The sequence below is a fragment of the Mytilus californianus genome, unplaced genomic scaffold, assembly GCF_021869535.1.
Source record: "Mytilus californianus isolate M0D057914Y unplaced genomic scaffold, xbMytCali1.0.p SCAF_8, whole genome shotgun sequence".
Classification (NCBI taxonomy): Eukaryota; Metazoa; Mollusca; class Bivalvia; order Mytilida; family Mytilidae; genus Mytilus; species Mytilus californianus.
In genome coordinates, this window is record NW_026262734.1 from 42,531,360 (window position 1) to 42,550,412 (window position 19,053).

Sequence of the window (19,053 nt, forward strand, 5' to 3'; positions counted from 1 at the left end):
AAATCACAAAGATAACACGGCATTGTCTGATTAGTATAATGAACATACCATATCATATAAACAAAATGATACTTGTAAAAGAGGAAAAGTGTTTCTCAAATATAAACATTGAATAACACTATTTATTCTAAAATGATAGAGTTAAAAAGGTACCTGTTCTAGTAATGGTACACAAATATGAACAAGACATCTTTAAACAGTCAGGAGGAAGCAATCGAAAATGTTTATCATTCTTTATCCTTACTTGTAGAAAACATGATACATGATTTCATATTAATTTTTCATCTTTCTGATGTCAGCAGCTCTCAGGGATGTATATATATATATATTTCAAATCATGTCTTATATGAGCTCCTTTATTTATATATGTTAACTGTGTTATTCTTTTAAATCTAACTTAACGAAAAGTGTCAAAAAAATGATAACTAATCTCGTCAACACTCTATCATTTTTCTTAAAGTCAATTTACTATCATATCATTCCGTAGTAAACGAGTAATGTCAAGGTGTCTGTTCTATACCATCTGCATAATTTACCTTTTTGTCTTTGTCTAAAAGTAACTTTAAAATTTTCTTATTTTCTCCACTACCAGATGCTATCAGAGGTGTCTGTTTCATAACATCGACCTGGATAACCTCATTTTCTTTGTCTTTTAGTAACTGTACTATATTCTCATTTCCTCCACTACGTGTAGCTGTTAGAGGAGTCTGTTTCATACCATCAATATTATTAACCTCACTTCCTTTGTCTATAAGTAATTGTACTATCTTATCATGTCCTTCAGTACAGGCAGCTGTCAGAGGTATCAGCCCTATATAAATCGACCTTATTAACCGCACTTCCTTTGTCTATAAGTCATTGTACAATCTTCTCATTCCCTTCACTACAGGCAGTTGTCAGAGGTATCTGCCCCATACCATCATCCTGGTTAACATCACTCCCTTTATTTATAAGTAATTGTACTATCTTCTCATTACCTTTCCTACAAGCAATTGTCAGAGGTGTCATTCCAATACCATCAACTGGTTAATCTCAATTCCTTTGTCTATAAGTAACTGTACAATCGTTTCATTTCCTCTCTAACAAGCAGCTGTCAGAGGTGTTTGCCTTATACCACTAACCTGGTTAACCTCACTTCCTTTGTCTATAAGTAAATTTACTATCTTCTCATTTCCTTGCCTACAAGCAGCTGCCAAAGGTGTCTGTCCCATACCATCAACCTGGTTAACATCATTTATTTTATCTATAAGTAACTGAACTATCTTTTCGTTTTCTCTTCTGCAAGCAATTGTCAGAGGTGTCTGTTCCATACCATCAAACTGATTAACCTAACTTTCTTTGTTTATAAGTAACTGTACTATCTTCTCAATTCCTCCCCTACAAGCAGCTGTCGGAGGTATTTGCCTTTTACCATCAACTTGGTTAACCTTACTTCCTTTGTCTACAAGTAGCTGTACCATTTTTCATTTCCTCCACTACAAGCAGCTATCAGAGGTGTTTTCGCCTCGCCATCAACTTGGTTAATATCACATCCTTTGTCTATAAGTAAGTGTATTATGTTCTCATTTCGATTACTACAAGCAATTGTCAGAGGTGTTTATTCTGTACCAACAACCTGGTTAACCTCACTTCCGTTATCTATAAGTAACTTTACTATCTTCTAATTTCTTTCCACTACAAGAAGTTGTAAGAGATGTTTTCGACATGCCATCTACCTGGTTAACATCACATTCTTTGTCTATAAGTAATTGTACTATCTTCTCATTTCCCCCACTACACACAATTGGCATAGGTGTTTGCGCATGTCCATCAACCTGGTTAACTCTCATAAAAACAAAACGTCGAATCTCAAGTAATTTGTTTATAAGTAAATCTAATTTATTCTTATTTTCGCAACTACAAACAGCTGTCAAAGGTGTCTGCCCCATGCCATCAACCAGGTTAACATCACATCCATTGTCTATAAGTAATTGAACTATCTTCTCATTTCCTCCCTAACAAGCAATTGTCAGCAGTGTTTGCGCACGTCCATCCCCTGGTTAACCTCACTTCCTTTTTCTATAAGTAACTGTATTATCTTCTCATATCCTTCCTCACAGGCAGCAGTCAGAGGTGTTTGCCTTTTACCATCAACCTGGTTAACCTCAATTCCTTTGTTTTTTAGTAACTGTACTATCTTTTCATTTCCTCTAGTACAAGCAGCTGTCAAAGGTGTCATTCCTATACCATCAACCTGGTTAATCTCACTTCCTTTGCCTATAAGTAACTGTACTTTGTTTTCATTTCCGACCATACAAGTAATTGTCAGAGGTGTTATTTCCATATCACAAACCTGATTAACCTCACATCCTTTGTCTATAAGTACCTGTACTATCTTCTAATTTCCTCTAATACAAGCAGATGTAAGAGGTGTCCGTTTCACACAATCAACCTGGTTCACATCACTTCCTTTGTCTATAAGTAACTGTACTATCTTTTCATTTCCTCCCGTACATGCAGCCGTCAGAGGTGTCCGTTTCACACTATCAACCTGGTTCACATCACTTCCTTTTTCTATAAGTAACTTTACTATCTTCTCATTTCCTCCCTCACAGGCAGCAATCAGAGGTGTATATATCGAATCACAATTCTTAATTTCAACACTTTTTGAAATAAAGTATTGACATATATCATAATATCCCCACCAACATGATTGTATGAAAGGTCCTTCTGTCAAATAATAATCATCATCATCATCATCATCATCATCATCATCATCATCATCATCATCATCATCATCATCATCATCATCATCATCATCATCATCATCATCATCATCATCATCATCTTCATCATCATCATCATCACCATCGTCATTATCATCATCCTCATCATCATCATCATCATCATCTGAATCATCTGAATCAACATCTGAACAATGTTTAAATTCCTTTGATTTGTTGGAATCTGCATGTGAGAGGTTTTTTCTCTTATACATTTGTGGAATAAGTAACTTGTCTTCTATTGACTTTAAAATGATGAGGAAAGAAGTTCTATACTCTTCATACTTCATTTGTGCATTATGGAAACATTCTGTCATCTTTCTAAGTTGTAAATCACTTTTAATTCTCGCAAAACATTCCTTTCCATACTTCTCTGATATCATTATAGTAAATTTTGTATGTTGTTCATTGACAGATTTTAGCTGTGTCCGCTGATTGAAAACTCGAATGTCTGAATAATGCAATATACTTCTGACCATTGTATCCTTGTTACCGAAATAACAGCATATAAAATCAAACATTTCGTCATGTATCACTCTATACTCGTTTTTTGTTTTCCTTACGTAAGTTCCAATCATGCTGTCCAAAAGTGTTTTGATTCTACTTCTAGGTGTACCTCTATTGATTTCGCAGGTTTCAAAAATGTTTTTCAAGACCAATTTGTTTTTCGTATTTTTGTCATTATATGTATCAAAAAACGATTCCTTCATGATGCCATTATAAATAACAAATAAAAAAAGTGAACAATATTTGTATGGATCAATTGCTTTTAACTTGTCCCATTCCTTTTGGTATGTTTCAAACGGACATTCTAAAAAATCAGTCAGATTGAAAGTTTTGTTTTTTGAATAAAGATAACACATCAGAGGTGTGAAATCTACATTTTGATCTTTTAACACCTGAATATAAGTTTCAGATAGATAGCGTTTTCATATTGTTAATTTGTCTTCCCTTTTATATTCTACAGACAAATTACAGATATTGCATTCGAAAACAGTGCATGAATCTTTGAATTGTTGGTCATTGTAAATATCTAATCGACACGTTACTGCTATTTTTGTCTTCCCCTTTTTCAGAATTCTTTGTATTGTGTCTTCATTTTTCTTTCAATATTCAATATCAGACAAAATAACCGTGAATCGTCCACAAATGTCATCCAGAACAAACATCTGTCTTTTGTTCTGTTGATGATGTTTCAGTATATCACAAATACTAGTACACGGAATTATATTATAATCAAACTTCTTCTGTAGTTTAAAAGCAACATAATGCAACAACATGCTCTTTCCAATTCCAGGTTCACCTACTATTAAGACACAATGTTGTGATTCAAGGACGTTTGAAATAACGTTAAGCACAGGCGTATCAACAAAACCAACGTCTTGTTTTTTCCAAAATTCAATCTCGCCTTTCTGATAATCTATGAAAGAAATAACAAACTTGAATTTTTACTAATATATATATAAAATAAATCCGGATCGCGTTTATAAACAGGATTTTCATACTAAACTTTTTTTCATTTACAACTTAAACCATCGAAATTGATACCGGGGATTTACTTTTTTTATTCCCGTCTCAAAATATGCTCTGTTTTCATACTAGTAGTGACGGTCTTATCATAATGTGTTGTATCATAATACAAAATGTATCATAAATGCACTGCTTTGATATCGGTACAATAGTGTTAACCGTCTATGTGTTTTCAACAACAGAGGGCAAATCAGAAAAAAAGTCTGAATAAGATCCTACAATTCATAAGAAGAGGGGCGAAAGATACAAGAGTGACATTCAAACTCATAGATCGAAAACAAACCGCCTACGCCATGGCTAAAAAAGAAAAAGACAAACAGACAAATTATAGTACACAAGACACAACATAGAAAACCAAAGACTAAGCAACTCGAACCCCATCAAAAACTGGGTTTGATCCCAGGTGCTTCAGAAGGGTAAGCATATCCTGCTCCAAAATGACAAAACAGACGGTATAACCTTATCATTACTTTATTGGATATGAATTCATGTATAATAAATGATTCAAGCTTTACTTTGCGCTCTCTGTAATGTTTTATTTCAACATTGCTTTCTGATCAACTGGAAAATTTCAAATGTTTAGTCAGAGTTACCCCGTTCATTACTCATTGTATCGTTTTTAATGTATTTAACCTTTTTTTATTTTGTAAGATTAATTTGACAGCTAAACAGTGACTGCAATCTGATCATGATTTTACTGAATTAGATTAATTGCCGGTTGATGACTTTGTAATTGTTCACGTTACGTAGTTTGTTCAAAGTTGAGGCAATTGTTTTGAACATAGAATGTGATATCATATGTTTTACTGCTACTTCAATTTCCAGTTCTAGTTAATTATATGTCCCAGAGAATAAAGTCCATCCAATAGTCATTACTTCCATAATGATTTCATTGAAATAATACTTTTTTATTTAAATTTCAAGATCATAAATTTATATTATTCAGATCATGAAGAGGCTATAACTCCTTTAGGTAAAGTTGGCAAAAAATAGTTTCATATCTCCTTTTGCAATTATGCGATTAAACGTTATGCATAAAGTTTATTGTTTTCTGTTTGGTAATAAATTAATAATAAGATCTATTTTGTTACATCTTGTGATCCGTTTTTTTGGCAATCGCCAATGGCAGTCAGCAGGGTTTAAGGACATCAGTTGTTCGACCTGTTAGTCAAATGCATTTTCTTAAAATATACTTTTTCACTCATTTAGTCTTTTGGAAAATGTTGTCTGTGCTGTATTTCGACCCCTCTACCAAGAAATTTGTTTTGGATGCACACGTATAAAAACTGCGGTTTATATCTAACGCAATCATAGGTTTGAACGCTGTTTTCAATTTAGACTTGTTTATATATATTTTTGTTTGGGCTTGTATTATATTTGCCTTCGGGTTTATATGATCCGTTCATCCTATTTTGACTCTTTCAAAATTCAAGAGTCTATCCTAAATTGAGGTAAATTATATGGCCTTCCAAATACCGTTTCGATTCCTTACATCACTGAAGAGACATTAATTGTCGAAATCCGGATATGGTGTACAAATTTTTGCACCTGATGTTTGCGGTATACCATCTTTTCCGCAAGTTTATTGTTTTCTATTTGGTAATAAATTAATAATAAGATCTAATTTGTTACATCTTGTGATCCGTTTATTTGGCAATCGCCAATGGCAGTCAGCAGGGTTTAAGGACATCAGTTGTTCGACCTGTTAGTCAAATGCGTTTTGTCAAAATATACTTTTTCACTCATTTGGTCTTTTGGAAAATGTTGTTTGTGCTGTATTTAGACCCCTCTACCAAGAAATTTGTTTTGCATGCACACGTATAAAAATTGCGGTTTTTATCCAACGCAATCATAGGTTTGAACGTTGTTTTCAATTTAGACTTGTTTATATATATTTTCGTTTAGGCTTGTATTATATTTGCCTTCGGGTTTATATGATCCGTTCATCCTATTTTGACTCTTTCAAAATTCAAGAGTCTATCCTAAATTGATGTAAATTATATGGCCTTCCAAATACCGTTTCGATTCCTAACATCACTGAAGAGACATTAATTGTCGAAATCCGGATATGGTGTACAAATTTTTGCACCTGATATTTGCGGTATACCATCCTTTCCGCAAGTTTACTGTTTTCTGTTTGGTAATAAATTAATAATAAGATCTATTTTGTTACATCTTGTGATCCGTTTTTTTGGCAATCGCCAATGGCAGTCAGCAGGGTTTAAGGACATCAGTTGTTCGACCTGTTAGTCAAATGCATTTTGTTAAAATATACTTTTTCACTCATTTGGTCTTTTGGAAAATGTTGTCTGTGCTGTATTTAGACCCCTCTACCAAGAACTTTTTTTTGCATGCACACGTATAAAAACTGCGGTTTATATCCAACGCAATCATAGGTTTGAATGCTGTTTTCAATTTAGACTTGTTTATATATATTTTCGTTTGGGCTTGTATTATATTTGCCTTCGGGTTTATATGATCCGTTCATCCTATTTTGACTCTTTCAAAATTCAAGAGTCTATCCTAAATTGAGGTAAATTATATGGCCTTCCAAATACCGTTTCGATTCCTAACATCACTGAAGAAACATTAATTGTCGAAATCCGCATATGGTGTACAAATATTTGCACCTGATGTTTGCGGTATACCATCTTTTCCGCAAGTTTATTGTTTTCTGTTTGGTAATAAATTAATAATAAGATCTATTTTGTTACATCTTGTGATCCGTTTATTTGGCAATCGCCAATGGCAGTCAGCAGGGTTTAAGGACATCAGTTGTTCGACCTGTTAGTCAAATGCATTTTGTTAAAATATACTTTTTCACTCATTTGATCTTTTGGAAAATGTTGTCTGTGCTGTATTTAGACCCCTCTACCAAGAAATTTGTTTTGGATGCACACGTATAAAAATTGCGGTTTTTATCCAACGCAATCATAGGTTTGAACGTGTTTTCAATTTAGACTTCTTTATATATATTTTCGTTTGGTCTTGTATTATATTTGCCTTCGGGTTTATATGATCCGTTCATCCTATTTTGACTCTTTCAAAATTCAAGAGTCTATCCTAAATTGAGGTAAATTATATGGCCTTCCAAATACCGTTTCGATTCCTAACATCACTGAAGAGACATTAATTATCGAAATCCGGATATGGTGTACAAATGTTTGCACCTTATGTTTGCGGTATACCATCTTTTCCGCAAGTTTATTGTTTTCTGTTTGGTAATAAATTAATTATAAGATCTCTTTTGTTACATCTTGTGATCCGTTTATTTGGCAATCGCCAATGGCAGTCAGCAGGGTTGAAGGACATCAGTTATTCGACCTGTTAGTCAAATGCGTTTTGTTAAAATATACTTTTTCACTCATTTGGTCTTTTGAAAAATGTTGTTTGTGCTGTATTTAGACCCCTCTACCAAGAAATTGGTTTTGCATGCACACGTATAAAAATTGCGGTTTTTATCCAACGCAATCATAGGTTTGAACGTTGTTTTCAATTTAGACTTCTTTATATATATTTTCGTTTGGGCTTGTATTATATTTGCCTTCGGGTTTATATGATCCGTTCATCCTATTTTGACTCTTTCAAAATTCAAGAGTCTATCCTAAATTGAGTTAAATTATATGGCCTTCCAAATACCGTTTCGATTCCTAACATCACTGAAGAGACATTAATTGTCGAAATCCGGATATGGTGTACAAATTTTTGCACCTGATGTTTGCGGTATACCATCTTTTCCGCAAGTTTATTGTTTTCTGTTTGGTAATAAATTAATAATAAGATCTATTTTGTTACATCTTGTGATCCGTTTTTTTGGCAATCGCCAATGGCAGTCAGCAGGGTTTAAGGACATCAGTTGTTCGACCTGTTAGTCAAATGCATTTTGTTAAAAAATACTTTTTCACTCATTTGGTCTTTTGGAAAATGTTGTCTGTGCTGTATTTAGACCCCTCTACCAAGAAATTTGTTTTCCATGCACACGTATAAAAACTGCGGTTTATTTCCAACGCAATCATAGGTCTGAACGTTGTTTTCAATTTAGACTTGTTTATATATATTTTCGTTTGGGCTTGTATTATATTTGCCTTCGGGTTTATATGATCCGTTCATCCTATTTTGACTCTTTCAAAATTCAAGAGTCTATCCTAAATTGAGGTAAATTATATGGCCTTCCAAATACCGTTTCGATTCCTAACATCACTGAAGAGACATTAATTGTCGAAATCCGCATATGGTGTACAAATTTTTGCACCTGATGTTTGCGGTATACCATCTTTTCCGCAAGTTCATTGTTTTCTGTTTAGTAATAAATTGATAATAAGATCTATTTTGTTACATCTTGTGATCCGTTTATTTGGCAATCGCCAATGGCAGTCAGCAGGGTTTAAGGACATCAGTTGTTCGACCTGTTAGTCAAATGCATTTTGTTAAAATATACTTTTTCACTCATTTGGTCTTTTGGAAAATGTTGTCTGTGCTGTATTTAGACCCCTCTACTAAGAAATTTGTTATTGCATGCACACGTATAAAAACTGCGGTTTATTTCCAACGCAATCATAGATTTGAACGTTGTTTTCAATTTAGACTTGTTTATATATATTTTTGTTTGGGCTTGTATTATATTTGCGTTCGGGTTTATATCATCCGTTCATCCTATTTTGACTTTTTCAAAATTCAACAGTCTATCCTAAATTGAGGTAAATTATATGGCCTTCCAAATACTGTTTCGATTCCTAACATCACTGAAAAGACATTAATTGTCGAAATCCGCATATGGTGTACAAATTTTTGCACCTGATGTTTGCGGTATACCATCTTTTCCGCAAGTTTATTGTTTTCTGTTTGGTAATAATTTAATAATAAGATCTATTTTGTTACATCTTGTGATCCGTTTTTTTGGCAATCGCCAATGGCAGTCAGCAGGGCTTAAGGACATCAGTTGTTCGACCTGTTAGTCAAATGCGTTTTGTTAAAATATACTTTTTCACTCATTTAGTCATTTGGAAAATGTCGTTTGTGCTGTATTTAGACCCCTCTACCAAGAAATTTGTTTTCCATGCGCACGTATAAAAATTGCGGTTTTTATCCAACGCAATCATAGGTTTGAACGTTGTTTTCAATTTAGACTTGTTTATATATATTTTCGTTTGGGCTTGTATTATATTTGCCTTCGGGTTTATATGATCCGTTCATCCTATTTTGACTCTTTCAAAATTCAAGAGTCTATCCTAAATTGAGGTAAATTATATGGCCTTCCAAATACAGTTTCGATTCCTAACATCACTGAAGAGACATTAATTGTCGAAATCGGGATATGGTGTAAACTTTTGCACCTGATGTTTGCGGTATACCATCTTTTCCGCAAGTTTATTGTTTTCTGTTTGGTAATAAATTAATAATAAGATCTATTTTGTTACATCTTGTGATCCGTTTTTTTGGCAATCGCCAATGGCAGTCAGCAGGGTTTAAGGACATCAGTTGTTCGACCTGTTAGTCAAATGCATTTTGTTAAAAATACTTTTTCACTCATTTGGTCTTTTGGAAAATGTTGTCTGTGCTGTATTTAGACCCCTCTACCAAGAAATTTGTTTTGGATGCACACGTATAAAAACTGCGGTTTATATCTAACGCAATCATAGGTTTGAACGCTGTTTTCAATTTAGACTTGTTTATATATATTTTTGTTTGGGCTTGTATTATATTTGCCTTCGGGTTTATATGATCCGTTCATCCTATTTTGACTCTTTCAAAATTCAAGAGTCTATCCTAAATTGAGGTAAATTATATGGCCTTCCAAATACCGTTTCGATTCCTTACATCACTGAAGAGACATTAATTGTCGAAATCCGCATATGGTGTACAAATTTTTGCACCTGATGTTTGCGGTATACCATCTTTTCCGCAAGTTTATTGTATTCTGTTTCGTAATAAATTAATAATAAGATCTATTTTGTTACATCTTGTGATCCGTTTATTTGGCAATCGCCAATGGCAGTCAGCAGGGTTTAAGGACATCAGTTGTTCGACCTGTTAGTCAAATGCATTTTGTTAAAATATACCTTTTCACTCATTTGGTCTTTTGGAAAATGTTGTCTGTGCTGTATTTAGACCCCTCTACCAAGAAATTTGTTTTGCATGCACACGTATAAAAACTGCGGTTTATTTCCAACGCAATCATAGGTTTGAACGTTGTTTTCAATTTAGACTTGTTTATATATATTTTTGTTTGGGCTTGTATTATATTTGCCTTCGGGTTTATATCATCCGTTCATCCTATTTTGACTTTTTCAAAATTCAAAAGTCTATCCTAAATTGAGGTAATATTTAGAGCCTTCCAAATACCGTTTCGATTCCTAACATCGCTGAAGAGACATTAATTGTCGAAATCCGGATATGGTGTACAAATTTTTGCACCTGATGTTTCCGGTATACCATCTTTTCCGCAAGTTTATTGTTTTCTGTTTGGTAATAAATTAATAATAAGATCTATTTTGTAACATCTTGTGATCCGTTTATTTGGCAATCGCCAATGGCAGTCAGCAGGGTTTAAGGACATCAGTTGTTCGACCTGTTAGTCAAATGCGTTTTGTTAAAATATACTTTTTCACTCATTTGGTCAGTTTGAAAATGTTGTTTGTGCTGTATTTAGACCCCTCTACCAAGAAATTTGTTTTGCATGCACGCGTATAAAAATTGCGGTTTTTATCCAACGCAATTATAGGTTTGAACGTTGTTTTCAATTTAGACTTGTTTATATATATTTTCGTTTATGCTTGTATTATATTTGCCTTCGGGTTTATATGATCCGTTCATCCTATTTTGACTCTTTCAAAGTTCAACAGTCTATCCTAAATTGAGGTAAATTATATGGCCTTCCAAATACTGTTTCGATTCCTAACATCACTCAAGAGACATTAATTGTCGAAATCCGGATATGGTGTACAAATTTTTGCACCTGATGTTTGCGGTATACCATCTTTTCCGCAAGATTATTGTTTTCTGTTTGGTAATAAATTAATAAGATCTATTTTGTTACATCTTGTGATCCGTTTATTTGGCAATCGTCAATGGCAGTCAGCAGGGTTTAGGGACATCAGTTGTTCGACCTGTTAGTCAAATGCGTTTTGTTAAAATATACTTTTTCACTCATTTGGTCTTTTGAAAAACGTTGTTTGTGCTGTATTTAGACCCCTCTACCAAGAAATTGGTTTTGCATGCACACGTATAAAAATTGCGGTTTTTATCCAACGCAATCATAGGTTTGAACGTTGTTTTCAATTTAGACTTCTTTATATATATTTTCGTTTGGGCTTGTATTATATTTGCCTTCGGGTTTATATGATCCGTTCATCCTATTTTGACTCTTTCAAAATTCAAGAGTCTATCCTAAATTGAGGTAAATTATATGGCCTTCCAAATACCGTTTCGATTCCTAACATCACTGAAGAGACATTAATTGTCGAAATCCGGATATGGTGTACAAATTTTTGCACCTGATGTTTGCGGTATACCATCTTTTCCGCAAGTTTATTGTTTTCTGTTTGGTAATAAATTAATAATAAGATCTATTTTGTTACATCTTGTGATCCGTTTTTTTGGCAATCGCCAATGGCAGTCAGCAGGGTTTAAGGACATCAGTTGTTCGACCTGTTAGTCAAATGCATTTTGTTAAAAAATACTTTTTCACTCATTTGGTCTTTTGGAAAATGTTGTCTGTGCTGTATTTAGACCCCTCTACCAAGAAATTTGTTTTCCATGCACACGTATAAAAACTGCGGTTTATTTCCAACGCAATCATAGGTCTGAACGTTGTTTTCAATTTAGACTTGTTTATATATATTTTCGTTTGGGCTTGTATTATATTTGCCTTCGGGTTTATATGATCCGTTCATCCTATTTTGACTCTTTCAAAATTCAAGAGTCTATCCTAAATTGAGGTAAATTATATGGCCTTCCAAATACCGTTTCGATTCCTAACATCACTGAAGAGACATTAATTGTCGAAATCCGCATATGGTGTACAAATTTTTGCACCTGATGTTTGCGGTATACTATCTTTTCCGCAAGTTCATTGTTTTCTGTTTAGTAATAAATTGATAATAAGATCTATTTTGTTACATCTTGTGATCCGTTTATTTGGCAATCGCCAATGGCAGTCAGCAGGGTTTAAGGACATCAGTTGTTCGACCTGTTAGTCAAATGCATTTTGTTAAAATATACTTTTTCACTCATTTGGTCTTTTGGAAAATGTTGTCTGTGCTGTATTTAGACCCCTCTACTAAGAAATTTGTTATTGCATGCACACGTATAAAAACTGCGGTTTATTTCCAACGCAATCATAGATTTGAACGTTGTTTTCAATTTAGACTTGTTTATATATATTTTTGTTTGGGCTTGTATTATATTTGCCTTCGGGTTTATATCATCCGTTCATCCTATTTTGACTTTTTCAAAATTCAACAGTCTATCCTAAATTGAGGTAAATTATATGGCCTTCCAAATACTGTTTCGATTCCTAACATCACTGAAAAGACATTAATTGTCGAAATCCGCATATGGTGTACAAATTTTTGCACCTGATGTTTGCGGTATACCATCTTTTCCGCAAGTTTATTGTTTTCTGTTTGGTAATAAATTAATAATAAGATCTATTTTGTTACATCTTGTGATCCGTTTTTTTGGCAATCGCCAATGGCAGTCAGCAGGGCTTAAGGACATCAGTTGTTCGACCTGTTAGTCAAATGCGTTTTGTTAAAATATACTTTTTCACTCATTTAGTCATTTGGAAAATGTCGTTTGTGCTGTATTTAGACCCCTCTACCAAGAAATTTGTTTTCCATGCGCACGTATAAAAATTGCGGTTTTTATCCAACGCAATCATAGGTTTGAACGTTGTTTTCAATTTAGACTTGTTTATATATATTTTCGTTTGGGCTTGTATTATATTTGCCTTCGGGTTTATATGATCCGTTCATCCTATTTTGACTCTTTCAAAATTCAAGAGTCTATCCTAAATTGAGGTAAATTATATGGCCTTCCAAATACAGTTTCGATTCCTAACATCACTGAAGAGACATTAATTGTCGAAATCGGGATATGGTGTACAAACTTTTGCACCTGATGTTTGCGGTATACCATCTTTTCCGCAAGTTTATTGTTTTCTGTTTGGTAATAAATTAATAATAAGATCTATTTTGTTACATCTTGTGATCCGTTTTTTTGGCAATCGCCAATGGCAGTCAGCAGGGTTTAAGGACATCAGTTGTTCGACCTGTTAGTCAAATGCATTTTGTTAAAATATACTTTTTCACTCATTTGGTCTTTTGGAAAATGTTGTCTGTGCTGTATTTAGACCCCTCTACCAAGAAATTTGTTTTGGATGCACACGTATAAAAACTGCGGTTTATATCTAACGCAATCATAGGTTTGAACGCTGTTTTCAATTTAGACTTGTTTATATATATTTTTGTTTGGGCTTGTATTATATTTGCCTTCGGGTTTATATGATCCGTTCATCCTATTTTGACTCTTTCAAAATTCAAGAGTCTATCCTAAATTGAGGTAAATTATATGGCCTTCCAAATACCGTTTCGATTCCTTACATCACTGAAGAGACATTAATTGTCGAAATCCGCATATGGTGTACAAATTTTTGCACCTGATGTTTGCGGTATACCATCTTTTCCGCAAGTTTATTGTATTCTGTTTGGTAATAAATTAATAATAAGATCTATTTTGTTACATCTTGTGATCCGTTTATTTGGCAATCGCCAATGGCAGTCAGCAAGGTTTAAGGACATCAGTTGTTCGACCTGTTAGTCAAATGCATTTTGTTAAAATATACCTTTTCACTCATTTGGTCTTTTGGAAAATGTTGTCTGTGCTGTATTTAGACCCCTCTACCAAGAAATTTGTTTTGCATGCACACGTATAAAAACTGCGGTTTATTTCCAACGCAATCATAGGTTTGAACGTTGTTTTCAATTTAGACTTGTTTATATATATTTTTGTTTGGGCTTGTATTATATTTGCCTTCGGGTTTATATCATCCGTTCATCCTATTTTGACTTTTTCAAAATTCAAAAGTCTATCCTAAATTGAGGTAATATTTAGAGCCTTCCAAATACCGTTTCGATTCCTAACATCGCTGAAGAGACATTAATTGTCGAAATCCGGATATGGTGTACAAATTTTTGCACCTGATGTTTCCGGTATACCATCTTTTCCGCAAGTTTATTGTTTTCTGTTTGGTAATAAATTAATAATAAGATCTATTTTGTAACATCTTGTGATCCGTTTATTAGGCAATCGCCAATGGCAGTCAGCAGGGTTTAAGGACATCAGTTGTTCGACCTGTTAGTCAAATGCGTTTTGTTAAAATATACTTTTTCACTCATTTGGTCAGTTTGAAAATGTTGTTTGTGCTGTATTTAGACCCCTCTACCAAGAAATTTGTTTTGCATGCACGCGTATAAAAATTGCGGTTTTTATCCAACGCAATTATAGGTTTGAACGTTGTTTTCAATTTAGACTTGTTTATATATATTTTCGTTTATGCTTGTATTATATTTGCCTTCGGGTTTATATGATCCGTTCATCCTATTTTGACTCTTTCAAAATTCAACAGTCTATCCTAAATTGAGGTAAATTATATGGCCTTCCAAATACTATTTCGATTCCTAACATCACTCAAGAGACATTAATTGTCGAAATCCGGATATGGTGTACAAATTTTTGCACCTGATGTTTGCGGTATACCATCTTTTCCGCAAGATTATTGTTTTCTGTTTGGTAATAAATTAATAAGATCTATTTTGTTACATCTTGTGATCCGTTTATTTGGCAATCGTCAATGGCAGTCAGCAGGGTTTAGGGACATCAGTTGTTCGACCTGTTAGTCAAATGCGTTTTGTTAAAATATACTTTTTCACTCATTTGGTCTTTTGGAAAATGTTGTTTGTGCTGTATTTAGACCACTCTACCAAGAAATGTATTCCATGCACACGTATAAAAACTGCGGTTTATATCTAACGCATTCATAGGTTTGAACGCTGTTTTCAATTTAGACTTGTTTATATATATTTTCGTTTGGGCTTGTATTTTATTTGCCTTCGGGTTTATATGATCCGTTCATCCTATTTTGACTCTTTCAAAATTCAAGAGTCTATCCTAAATTGAGGTAAATTATATGGCCTTCCAAATACCGTTTCGATTCCTAACATCACTGAAGAGACATTAATTGTCGAAATCCGGATATGGTGTACAAATTTTTGCACCTGATGTTTGCGGTATACCATCTTTTCCGCAAGTTTATTGTTTTCTGTTTGGTATTAAATTAATAATAAGATCTATTTTGTTACATCTTGTGATCCGTTTATTTGGCAATCGCCAATGGCAGTCAGCAGGGTTTAAGGACATCAGTTGTTCGACCTGTTAGTCAAATGCGTTTTGTTAAAATATACTTTTTCACTCATTTGGTCTTTTGGAAAATGTTGTCTGTGCTATATTTAGACCCCTCTACCAAGAAATGTGTTTTGCATGCACACGTATAAAAACTGCGGTTTATATCTAACGCAATCATAGGTTTGAACGCTGTTTTCAATTTAGACTTGTTTATATATTTTTTCGTTTGGGCTTGTATTTTATTTGACTTCGGGTTTATATGATCCGTTCATCCTATTTTGACTCTTTCAAAATTCAAGAGTCTATCCTAAATTGAGGTAAATTATATGGCCTTCCAAATACCGTTTCGATTCCTAACATCACTGAAGAGACATAAATTGTCGTAATCCGGATATGGTGTACAAATTTTTGCACCTGATGTTTGCGGTATACCATCTTTTCCGCAAGTTTATTGTTTTCTGTTTGGTAATAAATTAATAATAAGATCTATTTTGTTACATCTTCTGATCCGTTTATTTGGCAATCGCCAATGGCAGTCAGCAGGGTTTAAGGACATCAGTTGTTCGACCTGTTAGTCAAATGCGTTTTGTTAAAATATACTTTTTCACTCATTTGGTCTTTTTGAAAATGCTGTTTGTTCTGTATTTAGACCCCTCTACCAAGAAATTTGTTTTCCATGCACACGTATAAAAATTGCGGTTTTTATCCAACGCAATCATAGGTTTGAACGTTGTTTTCAATTTAGACTTGTTTATATATATTTTCGTTTGAGCTTGTATTATATTTGCCTTCGGGTTTATATGATTCGTTCATCCTATTTTGACTCTTTCAAAATTCAAGAGTCTATCCTAAATTGAGGTAAATTATATGGCCTTCCAAATACAGTTTCGATTCCTAACATCACTGAAGAGACATTAATTGTCGAAATCCGGATATGGTGTACAAATTTTTGCACCTGATGTTTGCGGTATACCATCTTTTCCGCAAGTTTATTGTTTTCTGTTTGGTATTAAATTAATAATAAGATCTATTTTGTTACATCTTGTGATCCGTTTATTTGGCAATCGCCAATGGCAGTCAGCAGGGTTTAAGGACATCAGTTGTTCGACCTGTTAGTCAAATGCGTTTTGTTAAAAATATACTTTTTCACTCATTTGGTCTTTTGGAAAATGTTGTCTGTGCTGTATTTAGACCCCTCTACCAAGAAATGTGTTTTGCATGCACACGTATAAAAATTGCGGTTTTTATCCAACGCAATCATAGGTTTGAACGTTCTTTTCAATTTAGACTTGTTTATATATATTTTCGTTTGGGCTTGTATTATATTTGCGTTCGGGTTAATATGATCCGTTCATCCTGTTTTGACTCTTTCAAAATTCAAGAGTCTATCCTAAATTGAGGTAAATTTTATGGCCTTCCAAATAACGTTTCGATTCCTAACATCACTGAAGAGACATTAATTGTCGAAATCCGGATATGGTGTACAAATATTTGCACCTGATGTTTGCGGTATACCATCTTTTCCGCAAGTTTATTGTTTTCTGTTTGGTATTAAATTAATAATAAGATCTATTTTGTTACATCTTGTGATCCGTTTGTTTGGCAATCGCCGATGGCAGTCAGCAGGGTTTAAAGACAGTTGTTCGACCTGTTAGTCAAATGCGTTTTGTTAAAATATACTTTTTCACTCATTTGGTCTTTTTGAAAATGTTGTTTGTGCTGTATTTAGACCCCTCTACCAAGAAATTTGTTTTCCATGCACACGTATAAAAATTGCGGTTTTCATCCAACGCAATCATAGGTTTGAACGTTGTTTTCAATTTAGACTTGTTTATATATATTTTTGTTTGGGCTTGTATTATATTTGCCTTCGGGTTTATATGATCCGTTCATCCTATTTTGACTCTTTCAAAATTCAAGAGTCTATCTTAAATTGAGGTGAATTATATGGCCTTCCAAATACCGTTTCGATTCCTAACATCACTGCAGAGACATTAATTGTCGAAATCCGGATATGGTGTACAAATTTTTGCACCTGATGTTTGCGGTATACCATCTTTTCCGCAAGTTTATTGTTTTCTGTTTGGTAATAAATTAATAATAAGATCTATTTTGTTACAACTTGTGATCCGTTTTTTTGGCAATCGCCAATGGCAGTCAGCAGGGTTTAAGGACATCAGTTGTTCGACCTGTTAGTCAAATGCATTTTGTTAAAATATACTTTTTCACTCATTTGGTCATTTTGAAAATGTTGTCTGTGCTGTATTTAGACCCCTCTACCAAGAAATTTGTTTTCCATGCACACGTATAAAAATTGCGGTTTTTATCCAACGCAATCATAGGTTTGAACGTTGTTTTCAATTTAGACTTGTTTATATATATTTTTGTTTGGGCTTGTATTATATTTGCCTTCGGGTTCATATGATTCGTTCATCCTATTTTGACTCTTTCAAAATTCAAGAGTCTATCCTAAATTGAGGTAAATTAAATGGCCTTCCAAATACCGTTTCGATTCCTAACATCACTGAAGAGACATTAATTGTCGAAATCAGGTTATGGTGTACAAAATTTTGCTTCTGATGTTTGCGGTATACCATCTTTTCCGCAAGTTTATTGTTTTCTGTTTGGTAATAAATTAATAATAAGATCTATTTTGTTACATCTTGTGATCCGTTTATTTAGCAATCGCCAATGGCAGTCAGCAGGGTTTAAGGACATCAGTTGTTCGATCTGTTAGTCAAATGCGTTTTGTTAAAATATACTTTTTCACTCATTTGGTCTTTTAGAAAATGTTGTTTGTGCTGTATTTAGACCCTTCTACCAAGAAATTTGTTTTGCATGCACACGTATAAAAATTGCGGTTTTTATCCAACGCAATCATAGGTTTGAAGGTTGTTTTCAATTTAGACTTGTTTATATATATATATATATATAAACAAGTCTAAATTGATATATAATTAAGTCTAAATTGAAAACAACGTTCAAACCTATGATTGCGTTGGATAAAAATCGCAATTTTTATACGTTTTCAATTGAGACTTGTTGATATATATATATATATATAAACAAGTCTAAATATTGAAAACAACGTTCAAACCTATGATTGCGTTGGATAAAAATCACAATATTTATACGTGTGCATACAAAACAAATTTCTTGTTAGAGGGGTCTAAATACAGCACAAACAACATTTTCCAAAAGACGAAAAAAGTGGAATTTTCGGTCCTCAATGCTCTTCAACTTTTTACTTGTTTGGCTTAATAGCGATTTTGATCTGAGCGTCACTGATGAGTCTTATGTAGACGAAACGCGCGTCCGGCGTATTAAATTATAACCCTGGTACCTTTGATAACTATAA

At 33.6% G+C, this 19,053-nt stretch overlaps 1 pseudogene; it reads right to left on the bottom strand.

Moving 5' to 3' along the window:
* Positions 1-500: 500 nt before the first annotated feature.
* On the bottom strand, positions 501-4,901 carry LOC127712021 (ankyrin repeat domain-containing protein 17-like; annotated as a pseudogene).
* Between the last annotated feature and the right edge of the window lie 14,152 nt (positions 4,902-19,053).